The 20,112-nt window shown below is 36.1% G+C and overlaps 1 protein-coding gene across 1 annotated transcript in view; it reads left to right on the top strand.

Annotated features, from left to right (window-relative positions):
• KHDRBS2 (KH RNA binding domain containing, signal transduction associated 2) overlaps positions 1–20,112 on the top strand; it is a 315,310-nt gene that overhangs the window by 124,315 nt on the left and 170,883 nt on the right. The window lies entirely within an intron of this gene.

Genomic DNA, 20,112 nt, shown 5'->3' with positions numbered 1-20,112 from the left:
ATTTACGTTTTTGTCTATTGATTTTCCTTCAAACACTCTCAATTCTCTGAAATTCTTTTTCTCCAAAATTATACAGTATTCCATGATATTTTTATACTAAAGATTTATGCAGAACTTAAGCATATACATACTAAATACTAAATAAATGTTGCTTTGTGTAACAGAATGAAATAAGTTATAGCTTGAGGTCTGTTCTAGGTCTGTCAAGCACTCTGAACATGTTAGAACTTGCATTCCTACAAAACAATACAAAATAATGGGAGCTTATTTCTATCTGTAGTAAACAAATCAAATTGCAMTAAATCATGTCTCTCAATAATGATGGAATGTCTATTAATACCTTTTGATCATATGTAATATGAAGCCAAGATCAAAGATGTTCAGATGAGGAATACGTGTATTTGCATGACAGAACCTAAACCTCTTATTAGGTGGGTTTTTGAGGGAAGGCAAGGAGAACGCATTACAAGTACAGTATTTAAATACAATCTTTAAAACTTCAAATATTAAACATTTTTAAGAGTACAAAATAAGTAACTTAAAACAGTTAAAAATGAACAGCTCAATATTTGCTTTAAATAATAAAAAATGTAGCACCCAGTGAGTGACAGTAAATCTTTTTAAACAAGTTGAGTCTTTCATTCTCATTCTCCCTTTTCCATCCCATTATTATACTTCCAGTCTGGGAACACAAATAATAAAATATTGTTTTAAATATTCTTATACGGGGAAATAACTATGAGGTGAGAAAGTGTCTGATTCGTGATTTCTGACTCTGGGCTGAACATACGATAAGAGGGACAAAATTAGGTCAGTGTGATAATCCTGGCAGCATAACATGGAATGACATTTTGGCAAGGATCTGCCAAGCCATAGCACTGAAAAAAATTTGTAGATAAATTATAGGTTTCTGAAAAACCCATAATATTGTAGCTGTGAATGGTAACAGAACCAATTACAAAGATTGCTAGTACTTTTTCTTTGGATAACCTTATTTCCAGTTGTTCATGAGTTTGCCAACTTTAACTTGTGAGTGAGATTTTCTATGAAAGGTACCTATTTAAAGTTAGCTTTATATGTCCTTTTCATTCTGAAAAAGAGCTACTGCATCATAATGTTATGTAGTCATGACGGTGTCTATTCCTATGTGCCCTTGATTTCTAACATCCGTTATATATTTTATCCAGCCTGAGAAAATCTATTCTGGATGAATAAGGGAGAGAGTAGCATGATGACAGTAGTATTAAAATTTGTGGTGTATTACTGTTCTAAATATTCGGAATCTGCACAAACATACATTTTGTGTGACATAATTGTTTACTGATAGGATTATATGTATTTTCCAACACAAGTATAACAGCTACACTGGAGGAAATATAAGAAACAGGTTCTTTGTTATAAGATTTTGAACTTGGTTGACATTAGCAATAATCACTCCAAATGTGTAACAGTCATGCTTTATGACTTGTTTGTTAGTTTTATCCCCTCTGTGCTTCAGTTCAGATTTATAACAATTTACAAAGCAATTATTAACTGGCTAGTTACAACATGTCAAGGGGTTTGCACTCAAAAAGCTTGCACGAGATAATTTTCTTTTTGTTCCATGTTTACAGCATATCTTCAATATGTTTTATGATTTTTTGTTGTTTATAAGACCTTATTTATTGCAGCAGTGAATATTGCATTATAGGAATGGAAGAGTAGAACATAACATTTTTACATATACCAAATCAAGGATGTAATAAACTATACAAATGAGTTTTCATATTACTAATGAATTTTTTAAAATTTAAGTGAACTATTGCCCTCAGAAATTACACAGACTGTTTGTATCAGTAAGATGGAGGAATGATAATTTATCTGTAAGTTTTAATGAGACAATTTTAAAATAAATGCCTCAAAACATAATAGAAAAAGAGAGGAATATGGAATAGGAGGGAGGAAAAAAGGGAATAAAAACTGAACAATTTATTGACTGAAGAAAAATTATAGTGAACAAGTACTTTTTGTTTAAATGTGATTACTTCGCTCTTGCCCAAGAATAGTATTAAAACTTTTACTAGCCAGGGTTTCACCTCCAACTCGGAAACAGCAAACAGCCCCTGCAGTTTACAGTGGCTGTTCCAAATGCTGCTGCATTTTCAAGCTGCGAGCAGCTCTGCCTCAGGTGGCGTGTTGGTATCCCGCCAGCAGGAATTTAAGTGAGTGGTGGAATCTAGAACATCTGCAGCCTTCAGGAGCATAGTGACTGACAAGCTTTGAAGGCCAAGCTGTTTGGTTCACCAGCTACTGCCTCCACTCTGCCAGCAGCTTGAGGTCTGTGTGGGAGCCGCAGTCAGGGCTTCTTCACTGGCTGGCGACTGAATTTTGCAACTGACTTCGCTGGATCTTTTGTTTTTTTTCTACACAATGTTGGCAGTGGTTTTCTAATTACTAGCTAGAGGTTATGCTCCATTATATTTTGATATTTACTCTCAATCTGAAAATTTGAATGCGATGGGAATGTGACAGCTCAGAAGAGCCATGATTAAGTAAATGGAGCTGATACCTGAAAGCTGTGAAATGCAGCTGCCTTCTACAGCTGGGCTTTTGGCAGCCTTGCTAGGATGAAAGTGAAGACCAAAAAATGCTCCTTACAGCCTAGGTTTTAAGGTAAGGGTTAAATTGGAACAGGGGCATTGGTAAGGGAATTGATATTTAGATAATATATGTTATCCAACATTAACTCTGCAGGAAATACAAGCAGAAGGGCCAATGGGTTTGTGGGAGATTTTTTTTTGGTCATATTTGAAGAGCAGGAGTTAAGGCCAGGCTGTCCTGTGGCCGAGCAGTGTGGCCAGGGGGCTCTGGGCCAGTGGGGCGGGAGGCGGGAGCTGAGTGGGAGGCAGCCGCGGCGCCTGGGATGGGGGGCTCTCGGATCAGGGCTTTCGGAGAGATCGCATCCCTCGGAGCTGAGACCTCAGGTGCGTTCGGGGCTCAGGTATGAAAAGGTTTGGGATTACCACAAGGCTCCCGTCCTTCCTTCTGGACTACCTAATCCAGACCCCAGCTGCGGATGCACAGACAGGATGCATTTCGTCTTTGCATCTCCCCTTCTCTTTAGGGGTGCTAGAAAGAAAGTCCAGCRATGGCTTTACAGCATCAGATTTGATCACATCATTCTGGTTTTATACCTGAATATAGAGCAAATATATTTGCTGAACAATTTCTTATTTCTGTATAGTAAGGGGTTATACCATCTTTAGGATTTCCCTGCTTCTTAACACAAAATCTCCTTCTGATAATCATTTTTATCCCTGTAAGCAATGCATTTTTATTTGAGATAGTTAGCATCCCTTGGAGCAGGGAGGGAAACAGCTACTGATCATTCATTTTATGTGTGAGTGCTCTGTAATAGTAGGCTATTAAGTGGATAGGTTGCAGCTGCTACATCATGACCACTTTAAAATGTTGTTTACAACTGTGTGATCAGATGATCAGAAATTGAACCAATTACCAATTTAAGAGCTACTGCTCAAATTATTTGACCACATACATTTTTCTAACCCATTATATTTGGTCTAAATTGTTGCTTCTTGGCAGCTATTTAGAGCTGGGAGTAAACACGTGGTCATTTAATGTGGTTTGGTCGATGGATGATCATTTGCGATCCTCTGACTGTATTTTCTGAGTGTGTTTATCAGATTGCATCCATCAGGAGAGGCAAGGGGGGCTGCAGGCTGCTTCCCGCATCCTGGCGGGATGTTGGTGGCACATTGACGCTGATCTGCTCAGACGGGCAGATCTGCACGTGCAGCAACGCAGCCCCAATGATCTCCCAGACTTTAATACAGGAAATTCCTAGCACTGTGGGGCAGCAGGTGAATGCAGGGTTTTTTTATTGCTGTTGTGAATTCTACAGTGTCTTCAAAGCCTTCTTGTTAAATACCTTATCAAGTATTTAACCTTCAATCCTTTTGTCTTATATTTCTTGATTACTTTGATAAAAATTGTTTTCTTCTCAATAACTTCCTGATCCAGCTTTCAACATCACCTCCTCAGTCTTCCTAGCTAATGATAAAAAGTTGTTGAGGAAAAAGAGCCTTTCAGCAAAATAAAAAGTTACTGAGTTCATACTGGAAGTTATTCATACCCAAAGCTGGCATGAAAAAATTGACATTTGGGGGAAATTGAAAGTAGACTTTGATATCAGTCTATTTCAGCAGGAATAGATAAATGATTTTAAATTAGAGTTTAATCCCTTGAAAGTCTTCTTCTGGCTAATGTTTCAAAAGATGTCATTCTATTTCAAACTTATATTTCCGATATATGGTAACTTGTATATACTACAGACCAAAATTACTAATGATCTGTTATGCCATGTTGTGCTGGCTATATTGCAGTGTATATAGCATACAGTAACAACACTATGTTTTGACTGTAATGTAACAAGTATATGTAGGAATAAAGCATTTATTTTGTGCATTTTTTTCATTAGTGATCTGAATTTCTTCTGTGCTACAGTATAATATGAAATCTCCATTTACATATTATTTCACACTGGTTTTGTAATCTTCCTTTTGTTTCTAAATTGGCTATATTGTTGCTTTTTTATTTTCAGTCCTTTTGTCCTATTTCAAAGATATCTCAGCAGGCACAATATTTCCTTATGACAGTGAACAGCAGCATAGCTCCATTTCTAAGAATAGATACCTTCTATACTTCTTAACAGTAAATAATTTCTGCTTATATATTCTGCAAATGTACTTGCATACTCACTAAAGAAATTATTTAAAAATTGTGATAAGGAAATCATTCCAACAGCTGCTTCACTTTTATCAAGAGTTCTGTTTTTCCCACTCTGCAACTTCTCTGGCATTTTTACACACAGGTTTTGTTAATCAAGGAAAGAAATTGGGGATTCTGTCAAGGCCTAAAATGTTACAGCTTCACATCTTTTTTTTCTAAACATTACTCATTTATAATAGTTTGATTTGATATGATATGTTCAAAATACAACACAGAGGTACTCAAGAGAGTTTTAATAACTCCTGTAATTTTTCTGAACTATGGAGTTTTTCTGAAATACTTTATTGGTTAATATAACAGCATGCTATGCAGCATTAAAGATGCATAGTTTAGATCACTCCTTTTAATTACAAAAAAAAACAAAAAACAACCCCCCCCCCCCAAACCTATGGCTGTACCTCAAGGTGGAGGTTTGCTGTGAGAGACATATACTAAACTTACACAGATAGCCTTTTTGAATTAAAAATTAAACACTAGCATTTCTCAGCTGACTGAAGTTTTGTGTGCTTACTGGTATACAGTATAGACTACTGATGTTACTTGTGCTGTGAAGCTATAAAATGGGGAGCAAAACAAAGAGCATATAATTCTTACCAAGACTGAGAGAAGAAATGCCAGTTGTCCTCTCTGCAAGTGTCTTTAAATTTGTGTCATGATGAGCCCGTTGCCTGTTTGCCTACCACACCAGCAAATACCTATTCACTAGCTGCTTCAAGGTGATATAACTACTTCTCAATCCTACATTTCTTTTAAGGGTTGATACTTCTGTTTTAAGTGGATTAAGACCGTTTTAGATATCCTAGAGGCATATTTAGTCTGTGAAAGCAATCTCTTGGTGATCTTTCTCTGGCACCCAAAGGAATCAATATAAAAGGCACATTCTTATTGCTAGAGCCAGCCCAGTGCTTTGCCTTTCAGATTAACCCGACTGGGGATTTTACACAGACTGTTAATCTGAGCACATTACTGAGGCAGGGCTGTAGTTTAAAGAAATATTTACAACTTGTTTGACGAGTTTGTACTCCGAAGCAATTTTATTGGCTTCTCTTACTGTTTGCTGTTGCTGAGGTTTAGCTTTTCGCCAGTGACAGATCCGAAGTAATGATTTGGATGTGACTGACAAAATTCATGCCTTGAGATTTGAATCCTAAAGTATTGCTCCAAGTTTCTTCACAGCAGAAACAGCTAGATCTGTAATATTCAGCAAGAAGTTGGACTTGGTATTGCACATTAAATTGTATAAACCCCTTTGTTGTGCAGGGACCACCAGAACCTCCTACACATCTGTCATTTCATTTTAGAATTGGGGGGGAGTAAAAATTTGGCCAGCTCATGGGTGGCAGTAAAGGTTGGGTATTTAACACAATGACGAGGCTCCGTCTTCACAGTCAGAAAATAAAATTCCATATGCTTCTATATAAAAGTAGGCATAAAAAATGTATCTAAATCAATTGCTTTTCATGCAAAGAATTACAAAGTAATGATGACAAAAAAGTGATGTGCAAGATGCTGTTATGTGTTGTCATCATATATGGTAGTCCCTTATATTTTTTAGCCTTCAATATGATGAAAGAAAAGGAAAACCCTGGGGTTATAAACATGAGACTGGAAGCAAGGAGATAAGTTATTTGTTTTGACTCTTTCAAGGAATTGGTTTGTGGCTTAGGCAAGTTACTTTATCTCTCTGTTTCACTTATTTCAGTAAAAAGATAATGGTATTTTTGAGTTTAATTCATTCATGGAGATAGACTCAAATAACAAATTTATTTTCCTGCTTTAATTCAAATTGAAAAACCTACTGCAAATACTATCCAGACTGTGCTTAAAAAAAAAAAAACAGAAAAAGTTTCTGGTTGCATTTCTAAACTTCAATTTTGTTTTTGTTTTGTTTTGTTTTTTAATGTAGCAAAGGTCAATGTAGCTCATTTCTGACAATGCTTGGCTTTGGTTGCTTAGGAAAGCATAAAATAAACAGCGCAAATACAAGGTAATCTTTCCCCTATTATGTTCTTTCAGCTTCCAGCAGTCAAAAACTGAATCTTTTCAAGACTGCATCCAGACCATCTTGCTTTATACTCTGTGGTATCTGTCTTTTCTTCTCTGAGCTTGTCAATTGCTTTTTTTTTGAAGCTTTTGGCCTCAAAAATCCAAAGTGGTGATGAATTTGATAGTTTAATTGTGCACTGTATGTAAAACAAAAAATATATACTTTAATTTGTTTTAAACCAGCTGCCTTACTTGATATGAGTGCCTGTATGTTCGTGCATGGCTAAAAGTGATGGATAATCTTCTAGTTCATCTTTTTGTGTATGGCTGTGCCACACCTTTGATTATCCTTCACACTTTTTTCGTGTATCATTTTCCTTAGTTTAGGGTTTGTTGGGGTTTTTTTGATGGGGTCTCCAGGACTGCACAGAGTAGCTTAATTTCAGTAGTCAAGAAGCAGCCTACCTCTGAAATGCAGGTTGTGGTATTTTCTGTTTTAGTCCATTTTCTTTTTCTTTTACTGGTTAACGTTCTCTCTGCTTACAACTGGGCACCAATTTGATGTTTTCAGTATGCCATTTGTAAAAATACCATTCAGCTGCCTTGAATGGTAATAACTAATTTAGAGTTATTTACTTTTAGTATTTTAATGTCTATCAATACTTCAGTTTAATTATTGTCATGTGCATTGTTTTGCATTTATCAACACTTAATTTTTTCTGCCATTTTATTTCTAATCACTCAGTATAGTGAGGTCTTTCAGCATTTTTTGAGGTAACCTTTAGATTTTATTGCCCTGAATAACTTTGAACAATATCTCTTCTCTTTTAACCAGTGACAGAATTGCTAATCAGTAAGGAGATCTCTCTTATCTTTTGAAAACTTGTGCTGTGGCTGATGACAATTTTGGTGTCTCATTGGTCAAATGGGTGTCTCATTTCCTCTGTGCCATACCTGAAGGCGTAAACCTTTTCAGAAGTTGCCTGTAGGAAGATAAGGCGACATTAATCGATACAATGGAAATCGCTGGTTACCCAGAGACCAGTGACAATAGCCTGAATACATTCAGTATGTGCAAGCATGCGGAGGTTTCAATGAGTAAAGAATATATATTTGTAAATATTCCTGATGTTTTGAAGTGTCTTAAAGGCAAGGCATATGATGAGAAAACTTCACTGGGATGAGAGATTTTAAAGGAAAAATTAAGTTCAAATTTTGAGTTTTTAAAGAGAAGATTGTTGTTTGACTATGCAAACAGTCTTCAACAGAAAAAAAAATAATTATTTTAAAGTTTTTTTGGTTCAGCCTTAGTGAAAAGAAGAACTTAACCTAAACCATCAGTGTATAAATATCAGGGGAAAATGGACAAGGCAGAAATCAATAGAGATTGTAATTTATGAAATATAAATTCCATATGGAACAGTATTTATATTTGTGAAAAAATATGTGGCTAGCAATGCAGTGGTAACAGGAACAAGTTCAAGGAACATTCGAAATAAAAGGAATCCTAAAAAGGTATATACTTGAATGCCCGGAGATGGTAACTTTATAATTAACATTAATGATGTAAAAAAGGCTGAATGTTTCCGTAAGTGTCAGTTATGTGGCTGGAAAAAAGCACGATGATATACTTGTATCTTACAGGCATGATGTGATATTTTGCAGATTTTAGTACATTAATGTTAATTTTAAGAAAACTTGTCTAGCAAAAAAATCAGGAGACAGGAAAAAAGGTCATAGTGTGCTAGCATTAGTAGCTCTACGAGCAGCAGAGCTAAAGAATCCATTGATTCCATCATCCATTGACTACAGAGGGAAACTTGCTGACTCACTGAGACTTAAACAAAATGAATCTCTAACAGGTGCATGAGACCTTTTTTAAAAAAGTCTGTATGAAACATAAGCTTTCTAAAGATTCAAGTGATGTAGGGATCAGTTTTGTCCATAAGGTCTCCAGTCATCTCTGAATAAAGAGGAGTGAGTCAAGCTGGTACCAGAAGTTGTGGCTAAGTGGATTGGGAAGGATGAGCTAGGATCTCACTAAGGAATGGGGTAGGAGCTGCTTCAGGAAGGAAGGCTGAGGATGGCTGCGAAAGGGAACAAAGGCATGCTCGGAAAAGATATCTCGTATTTCTTCTTTAAATGACTTAACTACAATTACTGTCTACATATTTGCTTACCATTTTCTCTCAGCTCTTTGAAAAATATGATAACTTGCAGGTTATTTTTAAACCTCTCACTAACTGAACAGAGAGAGAAGTTGGAACTATATCTCCTTTAGACATGCTGGAACAAGATTCATGTCTGTTGGTCATTAATTCTGCTTCAGCATAATTTTCACGGCCACAAAACTAGTGAGTGACCCAGCAAGTAACAGCTCAGGTACAACACTATTGAAACCTGAGATTTTAGTGGCAAACTTGAAGAAGTGAGAAATCTTTAAAAAGAGGCAGTGTGCCAAGCTGGGCAGGATCTGTGGCTGTTTCTGAATAAGGTACATACCTACATTTCTGTTCATAATGGATACTTAGCACAGAGTTAGTGTGAGAGGGACTGTTAGAAAGAACCAAGAAGGAAGTGAAAAGAATGGAAGAGGTCCTTATTTTCAGAATTTCCCTTTCAGCTATGATTGTTTCTTCACTTTTATAAACTGTGTAAAAAAGAAAAAAAAATCAAAAGGAAGATGCTAAACAGTAGTTGACTCTGGGCTCTTAATTAGGCTCTTAGATTAGGGTTGAATGAATGGACAAGGACTGTCCAGGAATTGTGAGTGAGACAGTTGGCAGAGAAACAAAGACAGAAGGTCATTTTGTCCAGCCAGTGAAGGCTTAAAAATGCCGCGGAGAAAAAAAAAAAGAAAATCACTTGTAGACCCACAGTTAAAAGTTGTTCATTGTTTTTGTTATTTCTTTTACATGATTGTTACTGTTGATGAAGTGAATAAATAGTCCTTTGTTCTAAGAACAATATTTCCGAGTTGCTTTAATCTAATCACAACTGCCTAGACTGTAGGATTCCTTTAGGTGCAAAACACAAGTGGGCCACCAGGTTAAAACAGACTGGGGGAAAAGCAATCAAGAGGTGTAAAATGACAGTAGTTACAACAAGTTCAGGAAACCAGACCAGAAACCTTCAAGAGGGGCTAAGAAAATGCCCTCAATATCAAAAATGTCAATTGCATATATAATATGGTGCTAAATAACATGACAGGCAAGTATAGTCTCCACCCAGCCATTATCCTTAAATTGATCAGTTGAAAATCAGTGAAAAGAATCAAGCCTAAAATAAACAAAGATTTTGCTCTGGCTTTAACTGAGATTTGTTTTCTGCTTATATATGCATAAGAATGACAGATTGTGCCATGGATATTGGTTTGAACATCCTTCTCTGAATGTTTTGCTTTGAAAAGCAGTTAGTAGGTTTGTCAGTCTGTAAAACAAACTGCATCCAGGTTAATAGCTTACATACTGAACTGAAGCCAGGTACAGTTAAAAACAGAAATGGTATAAACCTCTGGAAGGTGTTTTGTGCAATGGGAATCCTGACAGACTGCTTCACTATGGCATTTTCATTGTGGTATGGTGAGTCACATTATAAAATGATATGCATCCCAGATATGCTATTGCATACCTGCACAAGAAAGTGGTTTAACCACCTCCATCTGTCTCTCGACTACTGTGAATATGTTGCAGTTTGTTTATAGGTCTCTGTTTGCATCTGGTTAATCAGTCATTGCTCGGACCTCAGCTCTTTGCATGGTCAGAAATCATATTGTCTGCTGGAATGCAAAAGCCTGCTTTGCTTTGTGGTGCTATCAGGTATTGCAATATCACTTAAAAATAATTTCTCATATGTCACATGTCAAATCTGAGTCATGTCCTTATTAAAATGACAAACAAACAAAATCTGAATGGAGTTCATTTTCTGTCAAACCCCAGACTACTTTTATACATATTTCTGTATTGGAGGCTATAGCAGAAGGGTATTTTTACAGAATGAATTAAATCTTCACCTGTGCTTCAGCCCATCAAATCTGAGCCAGAAGAGATTTTATGTAGTTTAAGGCCATAGGGAACAGATGGAACAATCAGAGAATCGAGGCTGAGTTTGTATATATTATTGTATATTACTATAGTTTTTATATTGTATATTATAGAATGGTTTAAATGCATTCCTAAATTTATTAGAAAATATAATATAGTGTTTTATTTTATAATGTGAGTCCATTATGCTTCATCCAGCTGTCCTTATATTGAGATCACCAAATTTAGTTAGGCACTCTGCTCTCAGGTCATCAAACTGTTTTGTGCTACAGGTACTCCGCTATTGCCTGATACCCACAGCAGGTGAGGGAAACTAATAAGACAAACATTCCCCGTTTACCTGAATGAGAGGTTGAGGACTTGTGTTTATGGAAAAAGGATTTATTGCTCCCAATACGATCAGAGGCAAAAATCAAGAAGGGAGCAGGAACTCCCTTTTGGTCCTAAATCTGGTGACTCACCGGAGTAAAGCATTGTGTGAGGCACCTGAGAGGATTCTCTGTATCGCCACAGACTGACTGGTGTTGTGCCTGGTGTGGCCAGTTTCTCAGGATTCAGAACTGATTCTAGGGAAAATAAGGACAGAAAAGAATGCATCTGCCCCAATGTACAGTAGTCAGAAAAGTTTCTGACCCTTTGAAGATACTTATGTACATTTTCTTTAGGCATGTATTGAGCATGATGGGGGTAATTTAGTGAATTCCCTTTCTCCCAGCTGATGAGGGGGGAAATCAAGGAAGAATGTATAGATTCACAGATTCTGAAATCATGAAGTCCCAGTATTCCCTTTGAGCCCCAGCCTGCACAATTGGGAAAATTTCTCCTCGAAGCTRCTGTAAACATGTTTCAGAAAGATATCAAATCACTCCAGATGATCCAGAGTTCATCGTCTTCCTGCTAAACTTTAATTACCCTTACTGGTAGGAAATTACGTCTTTTTTTCAAGGTTTCCCACTACCACCACCCAAATTCAGTTTCCAGTAAGTAGTTCTGTGTCTTTGTCTGCCAGATTAAAAGCACGTCCTCTTCTTTTCAGCTATTCATTATTCCTTCAGGTCTCCAGAGGGAGAAAGAAATCAGATTTCTTTTCTCAACCAATTCTTAAGTAAGCAGAATATTGCTAAGCCTCATTTTTTAAGACTTGTTTTTAGCCTTGAAATAATTTCCTCAGCCCTCCCTTCACTCTCCAGTACATCTGAGCTCTCCAGCATGTCCACACTCTCCTTGAATTCTGGACACAACAGCCTAATAGTTTTGTGCACAGAAACAACAGCTCTTGATATTCTCTTTCTGTATATCCAGTATTCTGTATACCTGTTTAACCACCGGATTTCACAGACAGCTGTTTATTAGAAGCTTGACCATAATACAGACTAAATCCTTCTCAAAGTAGTGCTCTCCAAACTAGTCTCTCCTCTCTTAGACAGCCTACATGTGTTTTTCTCAAATGTTTTCAAAATGTATTTGACAGCAGTCTAATGTCAGCTGCTGAATGCTGACCCTTTAATGAGAAGGGCCAATAGATTTGTAATAGTAATTTAGCCTTCACGTTTTTACTATGCACCAGTGTACAAAGCAGTACCATCAAAGATTTGATATAATTGTCCAAAAAGTTAATGAGAATATTTACCAGGGTGAAGCCAAGAAATGACTTCTAAGGAATTTGCTCTGCATGTTGATTTGTGTGTTGATTGGGAAAAAAAAAATTAAATATACAACGATGACAGTTTTCAACTCATTCAGTGTAAACTCTGCTAATTCCATACGAGTTTTCAGTGAAGTTGTTAAGTAGCACCAAGTTCAACTGAGGCCCCTGATCTCAAAATGATTACATGTAGCAAAACCTGTCTTTTATCCTGTTCTTTTATTGAGGTAAAATTTTGGGATCCATCCACATCAAGTGGGTTCAATAAAACTTCGCTTTTCATTCCAAGTACTGAACTCAAATATGAACATTCACACCACAATTTTACGATCTTCATCTAGAAATAGACCTATGTTTAACCTACATTTTGGAGTGGGGTGGGGGAGAATGGAAGGGAGTATTCATGGTATTTCCAAATGCCTACATGTTGTCCTTGGTCATACTGTCACTTTCATTTCATTGATACGTTTTACTTCCATCATCAGTCACCTGCTTTAGAAAATATTTTTCCATCCTTCTTACTCTCATTTTTACTTTGTTTTTAATCCTGAATAGGCATTTAAGCTAAATAGCTCAATGCTGCTTTTTTAAACATCTGTGGAATTTTGGTTATGTGGGCAGCCTGGAGGATATTCTTGAACAATTCCCAGTTTTATGGCTTTAGACTCGCATTTGCAGACAGGTATGCCAAGAACAGCTCTGAGTTTCAAAAAGCCAACCCTTTTAAAGTTACAAATTACATAGTATTCTTGATGCAAAATAGCAGTAACCAGATCAAGATCAGTGTGTATTGTGGCAACCACTATTTTTTATGCTATTCATTGATTCTACATTGTTTGTCAGGATAATTTCACTACGGACTTGTTCCACATTGAACTCAGATTTTTCTTTAAGTAATTGCAATCTCATTTATTTCAGAAACACTAAAGAAGTTCTGTTCTAGTTGCGCAATATGGTATCTAGCAGATATCCCAAAAACGAAAGTCAGACCCATTAAACAGGGTTTTTTTTCCTGTATAGTGAGAGCAAAAGCTTAAGGAACATTTTGTTCTCTCGAGCAGATGAAGTGGTCTGTCACTTGTGCACACCTGTACTCTATGCTTTGCCTGAAGGGAGCTCTGACTTCTATTATCCGATGGCCTGAGTCATCGCTTGTGACCATCATCCTTGAAGTACTGTCTTCCTGTCTTCTCTTTCTCTGCTATGCAGTGCTCAGAAAGAAAGATTTTTTTGCATTTTGTTTTGGGTACTGTCACATACTGTGTGCCAGTCGTTAGATTCCCCCCATGAGCTTCTCTGTCAGATCCGCTGAGCTGGTATTTTGCATCATGTAACAATGCTACCGTTATTTTTTCTTATTTTTGTTATATCAAGGTATACAATTTTTTTATGGCCATTAAGTAAGAAAAAAGTCCAGAGATCTAACATTTTAAAGTTTTCATCTGAACTCATGGAAGAGTTTATTTATAAAACAAACTTTTTCACTTAAATCACCAGTGAAGTCTGTTTCAGGGAGCAAACCTTCAACTACTTGATTCTCCATGTGCAGAAATTACTTGAATGGAGTAGAAAGTAGCCTGAAAGTATTCAGTGTCTGTGTAATTAGAAACAGATTTGAGATAAAGGTAAAGAGAAATTAAAAAAAAAAAAGTGAACAAACCAAATTAGATAAATAGTAAATGGACAGAAAATGTGAAGAATCAAAGGACTGAAATTATCACAGGTTTGGCCATTAGCTCTAGGAAAGAGACACTAGAAGCAAGATATGAATCTCTGTGTATATGTAAATCTATTGACACTGGCTGTTATAACTGTAAAGAATAACTCTAGATTTAGCTGCTGGCTCTGTACACACAGATTTGGCAGCCAGAAATAGTTAAGCAGTTCTCGGTTGTGATTTTATCTGATAAAAGTCAGAGAGCAAGATTTAAGGCAACAAGGAAGGCTAAGCATATCAAATAAGAGACTGTAGCATTTTCATACTCTCTATGGAAGGCTAATAACCCAGCAAAAGGCAAATGGGCACATTATAGTTAATATTATACATTACAATGAAAATGATGTGTTGAAATTCTTAATTAGCTACCGTAAATTCTGAAAAACTATACAAAAATATTTATTTTGTTTTTAAGGCTGTGGGCATTACTTTCAAAGATTGCTCCTTACTAGGGCAGGTRGTAAAGGCAAGCAGGCAGTTGTATCTGACCTCTTTGGAACTTTTTTGATCAAAGTAGATTTTTACATTAGGTGTGGGAGAAATTTACACTGAAACTGAGTTTTGCTTAGTTTAAACTATGTTTAGCAGCTAAAGCCCAAGCAAAAACTGAATACAGTTTGTCTGTACACCATGTTTGCCTGACCCTTGCAACTTTGGGATTTGTGGGAGCTCCAATTCCCATTTAGACTGTATCAGTGCAGGAAGTGGTGAGAAGATAAGTTGTAAGGTTGGCATGCCCCTGCATTACATAAAGAAGTATATGGTAGTAAAGATGAAATTGTAAAAGGGGAAAAGAACATTGAATAAATGCCCTTGAATATAACCGTGAAGATAACTTGGAGAGAGCAAACAGGAATTCATAAAAGAATAGAAATGTTTCCAAATAATGCTAAAAAGTGGACATTTGACAACTAGAAATGAAGTAATGATATCAAAATATGGCTGTGGAAAAATCCTGTTTTAATTTCCTACATTCACAGATCAGCAGTATATAACCTGAAGAATTACTTCCAGATACGTAATATAAAGGTAGATAGGACAGATACATTGGGAAAACAAGGAAAAAACCCAAAGAGGAAAAGACAGAAGTATACAAGGACATGGGGCCATGTATAAGACATAAAAGAATGGAGCAAATAAAAATAATAGTATGGGGAAAGCAAAAGGAAAATGAAGGAGAATAAAGAAAATTAATTTAATTTAAATGAATAAAAACTAAATGGAAATTTCAAGTGCTTTAAGAATTGTTTAAATTTGCAGAAGTAGCTCTTAAGTCAAGTGTAGCATAAATGTCTAATTCTTTTTGTTATGAAAAATGACTTCCTATGTCTATCAGAAAACAGTAACTGCTATTAATATCCACTTTATATTTGCCATTTTAAGTGTGATGGAAGCATTTTATAGGAGAGAGTATGCAACTGCTCTACTCCACATAAAAATTACAAATTGCCATTAATATATTAAGATTTGCATGTTCTTTATTTCAAAGAGAAACTATGATCAATTATTACAGCACACTGATGCTTTTAATGGAATATTAATAGCTTTAATTTCATTGAGATTGACAGAACAAACCTGGTCCAATTTCCCCTTTGAATTTTTGCTCTTTGCTATCAAAAAAAAGGTCTTAAAATGTCACAATACCTGCACAGATGATATGAGAAGGCCAGCATGAAAACATTACCTTTTTCATGTATTTTGGCTGAGAAATAACTGGCCCTAACCGTAAAGTTTCCAAATTTAAAAAAAAAAGAGAAGAAGAAGAAGAAGAAAGAAAATGAAGAAAGAAATAACAGTAGTTGTCATGTTTTCTTGAGCAAGGTTGGGGGTATGGTGGAGAGGGTTAGAACAGCAGGGAAGGTGAAAAGTCAGGAGCAAGCACAGCTGGCAGACAAAGATCAAACACACAGTAGGAGATATCAGATGACTCAGAAAAAAAAGGCATTAAATGGATTTTTTTTTCCCCATAGACACCAATATTAAATAAAGACAGATCAGTTTTACTCTGAAGAAAATTCTTTTGGGAAGTCACAAAGTACTTTATCAGAAATAGGGTGGGAATTTATTAGTTAACAATGCTGAGAGTGGGACCAAAGCTAATAACATACACAAATACTTTGCAGCTGGTGGAGGCTAGAAAATAAATCTGAATTTTATTCAGCACAATGCTATTATGAAATACTTTTTCAACAGTTTGTCTTATGATGTGTTATCCCTCCAAAAATTAACATTTATTCCTCTTATGGTTTACATTTCAAACAGTATTAATAGAAGTCTTGGTATGGGGTTCCTAATGGTTGTCCAAGAATAGAAAACCATGACAGCTGTGCTGCAAATATTTCTTTTTTGAAGAATAATATTAGCTTTGTGAGCACACATTTTTATAGAACTGTACACACTCACCGACTCAAATACAAGGGCTCCTACTTGGAAATGGTTTTCCTACTCTGCTTTAAAAAAAGTGTTTTCTGTCTACCCCTGCCTTAACTAGAAGCTACTTTTCTTTTAAGTGGGTCTTTCCTCAGCAAAATATTTTACTTTGAGTTATCTGGTTGCCAGTTAACCTACAGAACTTACTTGACAGATTTATGATTCTTACCATGGTAACATGAGCTGATCTGGGCTTTTCCCACCATTTTATACTCCAGGACAAAAATAGAGCCAGCAGACTTAGCCATTACAAATGCATTAATTACTCTGAGTTAATTCATCATCAACTATCCACCATAAAGTACTTCTATTGATTTGGATATAGGAGCCTAAGATTAGTTACATACAATTATGTACTTAAATATCATCACTAGGATAATGACAGAAAAAATAATTTAAAAAAATCACCAAGTTTGTGTTCAGGGCCAAAATTTGTCCCAAGAAATAATAATGGTGGATCTGATATATAAATGGTAGTATGAGAACTTTAGGAAAGGATATATAAGAATTTTTGCAGATTTAGCTGTTGAGAAGGACTAGATAATTTCTTCTGGAGTAACAGAAAGTTTGCAAGTGAAAAAGCAGAATTTGGGGCTCTTGGAGCTATCAGGTTTTAAATCCCAATCATAGCCACCATCCCGCGGAGAAGATTGAAATTAATGCCATTCCCTGTCTGTGGTGTTCAGACTAGATCCTGAATTAAAGATCTGAGAGGACAAAGGGCAAACGACCCCGAAGGTGCTGATTCTGTCACCTGGCAAGAAGGGCACACTGCTACAGGAAGGATTGCTAAGTTACCATCCCTGTTCCCACAGCTATTTCTGCATTTTATCCAGTGGGAGCTCTATAGGCAATGCCTGTACAAGGATCAGAGCCTGTGGCTTTCCTCTCAGTGATGTGCTTTCATCATTAGCTCTATGACTTTGATGATCCACAACAAAAGATTTTATTATGCAAGCTGATGGCTTTATGTTAACATCTGTTTTTATGGTAAGATTTAATTGTTTAATTCCTTCAGCCAAAAAAAGTGGAAAAAATTAAAATCCTAATGCTAACAAAACCTACTTACCAAAACTGTGGGACACTGCAGGATTACAGAGTGTTCAGACATTTCGTCCTATAGGAGGACTGGGGCTTAGTAAGGGATGGCAATCAGGTAATCAATCAGTTTTATGGGGTATTTATTTGCAAAAAAATGTTCAGTACTTGGGCACAGAGTACAGAACATTCTCTGATCGTTGTTGGTCTAAGTTGAACTCAAGGAGCAGTAACTTTTGGCAAAGGTTATTGGAAATGAAATATTCATTTACTCAGTTATGTATTTGCAATTCTAAACTTTAAAGGCCGCATAACGGAGTGAGCAGCAGCTCCAAAGCCTCATGCACCCCAGATGTAGTGTGGGCATAGGCAAGAGCAGCCTGTTGGCCTCTGCATGCATCCATTTAGGASATCTGTATATAAGCAACTCTTAACATTACTCACCACTGTGGAATTACTTGAGAGACTTTTCCAGGCAACTGAAAACTGAGGAGTTCATAGAAGTAAAAGTTTAAGAGAAAGGTAGAAGAGAAATGATTTTAGGGCCAAAGGATAATGTTGAAATGAGCTTGACTTGCAACAAAACTTAGAATGAAAAGCAAGGCAGTCTCCTCTCATATATTTGCCAGAAAAAGGGAAAGGAGAACATAACAGGATATGTTTATTACAGAATCCTGATTTTTTTGAGAGTAGGGGGAAAACAGCGAGAAAATTATGCCATTCCAAGCAGGCTAATATAGTTTAAAGCCACCTGATGATTCATGTATATGTAGCATGTGGGAAGTAATTGAAATTGGGCAAGAAAGAGAATAACTAAATTACAATGGACCTTGGATCATGCCAATGTTTTTGTTGGAATGAATCAATACAGAATTTCACTGAGTATTAATTCCTCTGGCAAAAGGTTAACGGAGTGAGACAATGTGATTATGTCCCAGGGAGAAGCAAGACTGCTGCTTTGTGTCTCATTGGATCTTTATTGTGGGCTGTGTATAGCAGGAGAGGATTTCCAGGTTTATGTGCACGAATAAGGGATAAAGATGATTAGAGGTGTGAGTAAAGGTGTCCATGGACAGATGACATAGCACTGGTGAGCAGCCCAGGAGTCAGGGATCTATTATGATAATTTTTTCCTACTTTGAATGATAACTCATTGCACTCAGAGAAGCACTCAGTCAGCATTACAAAGAACAAATCTACAGATTAAGACAAGAGCTCTTGCAGGGCTTTAGAACTTTTAGTGGAAAACTATTAGTTAAATTAAAATCAGAAAAGCAATTTATTTTCTTCCAGGTTAAGTTAGAGGAAAGACTGAGCCTGACATTGCCATAAAGCATTGATGTTAACAAAAAGAACTCTTCTCGCCTCATTATTTTAATAGAACTTACTTAGTTATATTCTACTTCTGGAGAATTACTAGTTAAATTTATATGTTCTAGGACCATAAATATAAATTAGCAAACAACTGAACAATCTCTCTTCCATTTAAAAAGCATGATTTGGAGATGATATCCTCCAGAGATTTCTGAGACTGCTGTTAATAACTTTTCATGTTCATGTGACTGAGGATGGGAATAGACTTCTATTTTGTCCCTGCCTGAGAAGGTCACTGGGAAGAAGTAGGGAAAGGAGATATAAGCCTTGTTTTTTCTCCYGTAATAGTATGGATTTTTTATAAAACTTAGACCTTTTTTATAAGACTTAGATCTTAAACTGTCAGAGATAGACAATGACGTACTGACTCATTTTAGGATTACACTGTATCAAAGAGATGTAGGAAACATGTTCTAGAAAACAGCTGGCCGATACCAAATTGTCCAAATTATACAAACATCTCAATAAAATGAATATTGTGAAAATTTTCTTTCATGTACAAGGATGTTTATGATGGTAGATATTTTCAAACTGTGTATCAGCAACAGGGTATTAGTGAATTACATAATAGATAAAGTTTGTCTTTTTAATTAAATTCTAACATTGAATAAATATTGAAAGTTTACTCTTATTAGATATAATTGCATTATTTTATTTAGTGCAATGAATACACATTCCAATGTATTAATTTTCAGATACTTGGTGATTGCTTTATTATTTTCTCTCTGCCTTTCCATTGTCAGACTGTGCGACTAACGATGGAAAATGTGGACTTTATGCGAAAGCTTGCCTAACTTACCATTAAGTGTTTATCTTCTTTTTTCAGCTAGCGTACATGTCTGTCAGTCAGAACCTATTGAAAAATATCAAACAAATTAGAGAAGTAGAGGTATCAAAGATATTAAGTGTCTATAAGTTATGTGCAAACTGATTTCTTGACCAAGGGGAGCCCCAAAATCATATTCTCGCCAAGGAAAAGCAAATGGAGCTAACCTGATTCTTTTTGAGATCAACTCTCCAATCAGCATTTGTGCATATTAGCCTTTCCAAACAGCATCATGTAGGGGTAATAAGTCTTAAGAGCCAAATTT

This window comes from Apteryx rowi, unplaced genomic scaffold, assembly GCF_003343035.1.
Source record: "Apteryx rowi isolate R43461 unplaced genomic scaffold, aptRow1 scaffold_618, whole genome shotgun sequence".
Taxonomy (NCBI): Eukaryota; Metazoa; Chordata; class Aves; order Apterygiformes; family Apterygidae; genus Apteryx; species Apteryx rowi.
Note: the sequence above shows the minus strand (reverse complement) of the source record. Positions and strands in the feature narration are given on the sequence as shown.